At 37.4% G+C, this 6,505-nt stretch overlaps 1 long non-coding RNA gene across 1 annotated transcript; it reads right to left on the bottom strand.

The window, feature by feature from the left end:
• Positions 1-456: 456 nt before the first annotated feature.
• On the bottom strand, positions 457-1,078 carry LOC125777077 (uncharacterized). Its single transcript, XR_007422085.1, has 2 exons — positions 874-1,078; positions 457-777 (listed from the first exon to the last, which is right to left on the bottom strand). It is a non-coding gene; the product is annotated as an uncharacterized LOC125777077 (long non-coding RNA).
• Between the last annotated feature and the right edge of the window lie 5,427 nt (positions 1,079-6,505).

A 6,505-nucleotide genomic window follows, 5' to 3' on the forward strand; every position in this document is an offset into this window, starting at 1 on the left:
AAAAATTAAAATACAACCCTCTGCGTTATCTTGTAAATTATTAATAGAAACAAAAACTTCAAAATGATCGAAGCAGTAGTTTTGATATTATTAGATTCGTCGACTGTAAAAAGGTTATGCATTCAGCCCTATTCTGCATTTCGATTACGTTCCCGCTCTACGTTCCGTCTGAATCGAAAGTAGGTATTCTGATTTACGATTGGATTGAAAGAAGAAGAGGAAGTGCTGTAGCTCTTTCGAAGTCATCTGTTTGCCTTGAAACGTGTGAAAATGAAACATAACAAAGCAAAAATACACAAATTAAGAAGAACAAAGCAATGACCCCAATTATGCTTCCATAGCAAACCGTATTAGAGACAACATACTTTCTGCTTTTTAAATTAAAATATTTTATATTCATTTTTTATTTTATTCAAAATATGCTCTAGATTACTCTATTAAATAAAAACAATTGCATTCAGTGCATTTTACAGCTCCTATTTTAAAAAAGTAAATGCTTTTATTTCATTTCACAGCTCGTTATATAAATGAATAATAGTAAAATAAATAAAAGGCTAACAATTAAAAAATGACTACTTTGAATCCGGCTTATAATTTGGATCTAATCTTAGCATTTGCATTTTTATTTCTACTTTTTCCTTCACCAGCCTAACAACCTCCTCCCAAAACTCCTGTACTTCTTCCTTCGGTCGCTTTTGGAAGCCCTGCGCAATATCTCTTTTCGTGGCCATCATATCACACAATTTTTCGTATTGCTCTGCCGTTGTTACTTTTGACCTGCAAACATATCAAAAAATATCATTTAAGCACAAACAACCAAGGACACCACCATTATGTCTTTTACAACTACTATAATCATAAAGTTTTACTTACATATTTGAGGAAATTATTTTATCCAAGTGCACGAAAATGAATATATAACGGCTTTCCGCCAACAAAACTTCAACGTACAAAAACGTAATTACGATCGGAATGCAGAATACATAGAATTGGAATTTTCGAAGTTGAATCGAAACGCAGAATACCAAAGTTCCCAATCGGAGAAAATTACGATTCGAGTAGAAATGCAGAATAGGGGTGATTAATTTTAGAAAAAAAATGAGAAACCCTACCCTCTTCTTCAAATATTTTAAAAGCAAATTTGAAATCTTTATTTTTTTTATAAAAAAAACGGTGTTATAAATCTATTCTATTCTAAATATATAACATATTTCACCTTTTTTTTAAATTTACTAAATTGATATGAAAGTTACTCATACGCAGTGTAGCACTATCTTTACATAGGCTTCTTAAAAACAAAAAAAAATTAATCTAAGTTAATATTACTCCTATGCCTTTTTATTGTAAAACACTAATTAATTTATTATGCTTATTCAATTTTTGATCTCTGCAGCCAAAAACTGTTGCAAGTGGTTTTTCACGTCCTGATTTGAGGTGAAGGTTGTCCCCTCCAAAAAATCCCATAAGGACCGTAAGTTCCTTTTTTGATAGTAAAATAATAAAATATATCAAAGATGCTGTTTTCGAATAAAGCACCAAACCAAAACTACAAATCTTACTATACAAGTATAAGAAGTTCAAATATATAACGACATGTATTAAGTCTGAAGTTGGATGTGAAAGAATTTTTGGTCAAAAATCGATTTTTTTTTATTATGAGAAACCGCCATTTTGTCAAAAAAATTTAATTCGTGTTTTCTGCTTTCTAACTATATTTAACTCCATAATCGGCCCACTGAGCGTACTTTTCGCCATCACCCCTGTTGAGAACAAACATTCATTATTGGATAATATTCGACCGAATAGACCATGCTCAGAAAATATAGTAGCCACAGCTGAGAGTGTGTACATGAAGGTTATGGCGAGTCGATTCGGTGCCGTTCGCAACAACTCGGACCGAAAAACTTATAATTTTCACCGATGCACATTTAATATTCAACAACACACTTTAATTTTTTTCTAATAATTTAAAAATGGGTAAATTGTAATATTATATTTTCATCTGAGGTTTTTGGACAATTTATACTGCTTAAATTGTTATGAAACCATATCCCTCAATTTTTCACTAAAATTTTTTAATCTTCTCTTTCTCAAAGCATAATTTTTGTCACATAAAACCTCTTTGTGTGAAAAACTCGTAACCATCCTTTGAGGTACTGTTGAGGTTTCAGAGGTGTTTTTAGGCTCAACTTGGGCTTTAACTCAAACTTAAATGTTCATTGGACGAGGTAAATCAGATTATTTTTGCTTACAGAGTATACTGCAAAAACATTTGGTAAATAAAAGTTGAGTTCAATTCGTAAAAGCAAGAAGAAAAAAACGATGTAAAAAATTAAATTCAATTTACATAAGAAAATGGTAGCTTTATAAAGCTAAAACCACTATCTTGCTACCTTTACGCTTGCAGATGAACATGACAGTGGGTCGATTTATTTAATATTTTTTTTTTTTTTTGGAAAATGTTTTACAGATCATTCTGAAAAACTTTGCCTGGGCGAATAAGAGTCCAAAAACCGGTTTGGCGCCAGCGATTTTTAAGGCGAAGTTCAAAAAACTTGAACATTTGGATGTAAGGGAGATATATGTCCGATCTGACCTAGTCCATTCCGACTAATGATCAACAGAATATCAAAATGTACTTACTTATTAAATTTCATTCGGATATCTCAAAAGCGGACGAGCAAATTTTTATGATCACTAAAAAGCTTCGCCTTAAAACTCGCTGTCTCAACGCCAGTTTTAGACGCATAGTATTTTAGGCAAGGTTGTGCAAAATGATCCGTTGAACATTACCCGCATACGCGATTATTCCACTTTTGACTCCTGTAAATCGACCCATTCTAATGTAACAACTCAATAGTCTACAAATTTGCGGTTACAAACTGAAGTACACAAAATCCGTTATTGAACCGTTACCCAAACCAGACAAGGCTTTACATTTTCCTTATTAAGCTATAAGCTATTTGTGATATCCTTCGTCAAGATATCGCTTGAAACGAGCATAAATTCCTGCCACGAAACCGTCATATTGCTTTCTTGTCTATTGTATCATCAATGCCTAAGGTATTCAAGGCTTGTACGATGTAAAAGATAAAAGCGATATGAAACCAACTGCAGCTACTCACCGCCAACACCCGTGACGTTGCGAAGCGTGTGAAATGTTCATTTGCCTAATGGCAGCTTGTAATGTAAACCCGTTGCCATTTTATATGCCACAAACAAACTTCTATATACACACATGTGTATGTTTGTGTGTGTGTGGCACAAAAACATTTGCCACATTTTCCCATAATGGCAGCTGTCAGTATATATGCGTGGCGCCACAAAGCTCACTCGTTCGCCAACACTTGTATTGTGTGCCCATGCGTTGTTAGCAGCTGAAAACCTGCCATGCCATGCCATACCATGCCACGCTTGCCATTCCACGTTCAGTTAAGTAGGACAAAAACATTCATTATCATGTGGCCTGAATTTGGTGCAGCAGCGGGCGTGTGCTCCACCGAGCAGCAATGTTGGCCAAGTGTCGACCGTTGTGCTGTTGGCTGACTGGTGCCTGGTGCCCGATGCCCGTTGTCGTTTGACAGGTGTCGCTTGGCCTAGTGATGATCCTATTTCCATTACATTGGAGACACATTGGCGCTTGTTAGTGTGTCAGTGTCGCCGCGAAGCACTAGTTGGAGCGCTAATGTAGTACGACTAGCTGGCACTGACGAAATGCCTGTGGCGTAGAACTATCAAAGGCACTCCTTAAACGATTTCGCATACCAAAAAATAAAACAACCGGAAGACGGTGACTTCGTAATCCAGTTAAGAACGTTTATACTTACATACACATATATAGGGTGATTCATTTAGAGTTTTTGAACATGTATTACTTTTTCAAATGACAAAAGCTAAAAGTTTGCAGGTAAAACTGGATAGAGATCAAAATGACAACGAATGAACGAAACGAACTGCCAAACTTTCCTAGTAGGTGAACAGAGGAAGTATTTTTGTCGAGTACTTTCGTTCATGATGTCAGCGGCTAATGTATATTTGTGTAGCGAATTTGTTAAGTGTTATTCTAGCTTGGCTCATTGTACCGTAGTTACCGATGATGTTTCCTATTGACAAGAGAGAATAACTAAACTTTGAAACGTCAGCTCACCACCCAGCTCAATAGTTAGAATTAAATTCGACACAATCAGTGCCGAGAACTTTTTAATTTTGCTATTGAATAGAAATACCTCACTTTGCTTTCGTATTTCGAAGTAAAGCTAGAAACAGAAAGTCTCGAAAATCAAAACATAGGATGTTTTTACTCAGAAAGTGACAGATCGGCACGAGATCGAAGCTGTAGGCATATTTGAGCTTTTTTCCCTTTTAGGGAGAAATGCTAGGCTTTTTTACGAATTGGTTAAGCCGACTGTCATGGAACTTCTGGTCTAAAGGCGGCCTGTACAGGCGTCCACGCATGAGGCGGAACAGAGTGCATTTACCTATTTACGCAATGCACGTATTTACGTTCAGCTCGGCTTTCAACGTCCACTTTGCAGGCACCCTTAGTAATACCAAATGCTTAGGTTAAGTTATGCTGGCCTGCTATCACGCCATACATAGATCTACTGGTCCCCTATAATGCAAGATGGAGGTTCAGCTTAATTTGAGGTGAAATATTAGTCATACACGACGTCAACCCTTTTTGCGAACTTTAAAAGAGAGAAAAGAAGATCTACGTTTGATACTTTGTCTAGTCCCTCGAACTCTGAAGCTCCTAGATAGCATGTGTTCTAGCGTTTTTCTCATGTCAACATCTCTGTACTTTCTGCATGTATCGTCAATAATTATAAATATACCCATCCGGCTGGCATGGGATGCCAGAGGGTTGTGAACTGTCAAGAGGCCAACGGCCGTTCGGTACTCTTTTCGAAACTGTGTGAGCAAGCGAGTTTTTCGAAGGGGCTCTTGCGCATGATTGCCAGATGACGAACTTGAAGAGCGTCCATTATGATACTTTATTAGGTCTTAACACTGCGAAGCCCCTAATTATTTAAGACGAGTCCTAGATATTGCTGAAAAGAAGTATAAGAGGTGTTCCAACATATGGCTACCCGGTTCATATTCAATGCCAGTAGATTGTGATCTGTTATTAGGCTAACAACAGATCTGCAGTTTTTTCAAGACCCCGTGAGTATCATTCGTTTAGTCCTTCGGTCCTTTTCATATAATTTAAGCGATCCTGCCTGTCCTTAAAGCATTCCATTTCGCCTGGAGCCGTTCGTCAGCTCTATCGGAAATTCCATTGTATACAGTTTTCAGCGACTTCGGTAATTCATGTATTGGTCGTGAGATAAATGACACTTTTGACAATCTCAGCAGAATTTTTTTATGGCCTGGAACTAAGTACAAATGCAGCCGCTTTCCGGCAGCTTCTTCACCTCTTGCTTCTAAGGACATTCTCTAACGTAATGCGAAGTGAGATTATTGTCTCACTTGTCGACTTATATATTGATTTTCTTTATGTTGTTTCCTGCGTTGTTAGCTATCTCAGCCGCTTTTCTGATCGCAAAGACTTCTCTCTAGAAGATAGTGCAGCATTCCGGAAGCTTAAGGGGTTACCTCTGTTGTTAGTTTCAGCTGAAAAGCTAGTCATGTCGCAAATTTCGTATTTCTATTTACTGGATTATCTTCGAAGAAAGCGCCTCGAAGCTGCGCTTTGACTCCATTCAACTTTTTGGGAGAGACGTGGACGAAAAATCAATTTTATTTGATAAATCGATTGATGAGTAAGGCTTCAGTCTAGTATCGACCAAACTGTTCAAGAGATACAGACAGAAATCTTCGCTGAGGTCTTGGAAGAAATAATGGGTCTCTTAAAAACAGTCGAAAAGTCGTGAAAATAATAATTGCTCTTCTAAAACTAATTCATGGAACACCCTGTAGTTCCCATATACACAATATATACACATGCGTGCGACAGATTGGCAGCCTTCTTGGATTTTCCAGGGAAGTTACATTGAGCTGTTCATTTTAGTGAAAATATACACAAACAATCATAGCAATATACGTACGAGTATATGTACAAAAGTATGTATTGTAGAGTAATTGCGCCCAAAAAGCGGCGTAAGAAAGGAAGGTGAAAGCTAAAATACAAACAAAGTCGCTTAACTGTACAAAAAATCGACCGAAACAAGGACGAAACAGCGATGCAGCAAAAAGTTCGCTATGCCGAAAAAACTTCCAAGGTGGCACGATAGTACAAACGCATACACGCACACATTCATGCACAAAAATATAACGTGAACGCAGGGCCTCGGTAACCGTGCCGCCGCGAGCGTGAACGGCAGGTGTCGGAACGGCGTGGATTCGCCCTGGGTGTGTATGTATAGCTGTGTAGGTGCGTGTGTGTGTGTTCGTACTAGGTCAGTGGGTGGTGGTGAGCTCATTATCAAATCTACTGTATAAATAAAAAAAAATTATACCAACTTTTTTGCCAGCTCATATTTTTCCGCACGCGTATACAGTT

The sequence above is a fragment of the Bactrocera dorsalis genome, chromosome 3 (genome assembly GCF_023373825.1).
Source record: "Bactrocera dorsalis isolate Fly_Bdor chromosome 3, ASM2337382v1, whole genome shotgun sequence".
Lineage (NCBI taxonomy): Eukaryota > Metazoa > Arthropoda > Insecta > Diptera > Tephritidae > Bactrocera > Bactrocera dorsalis.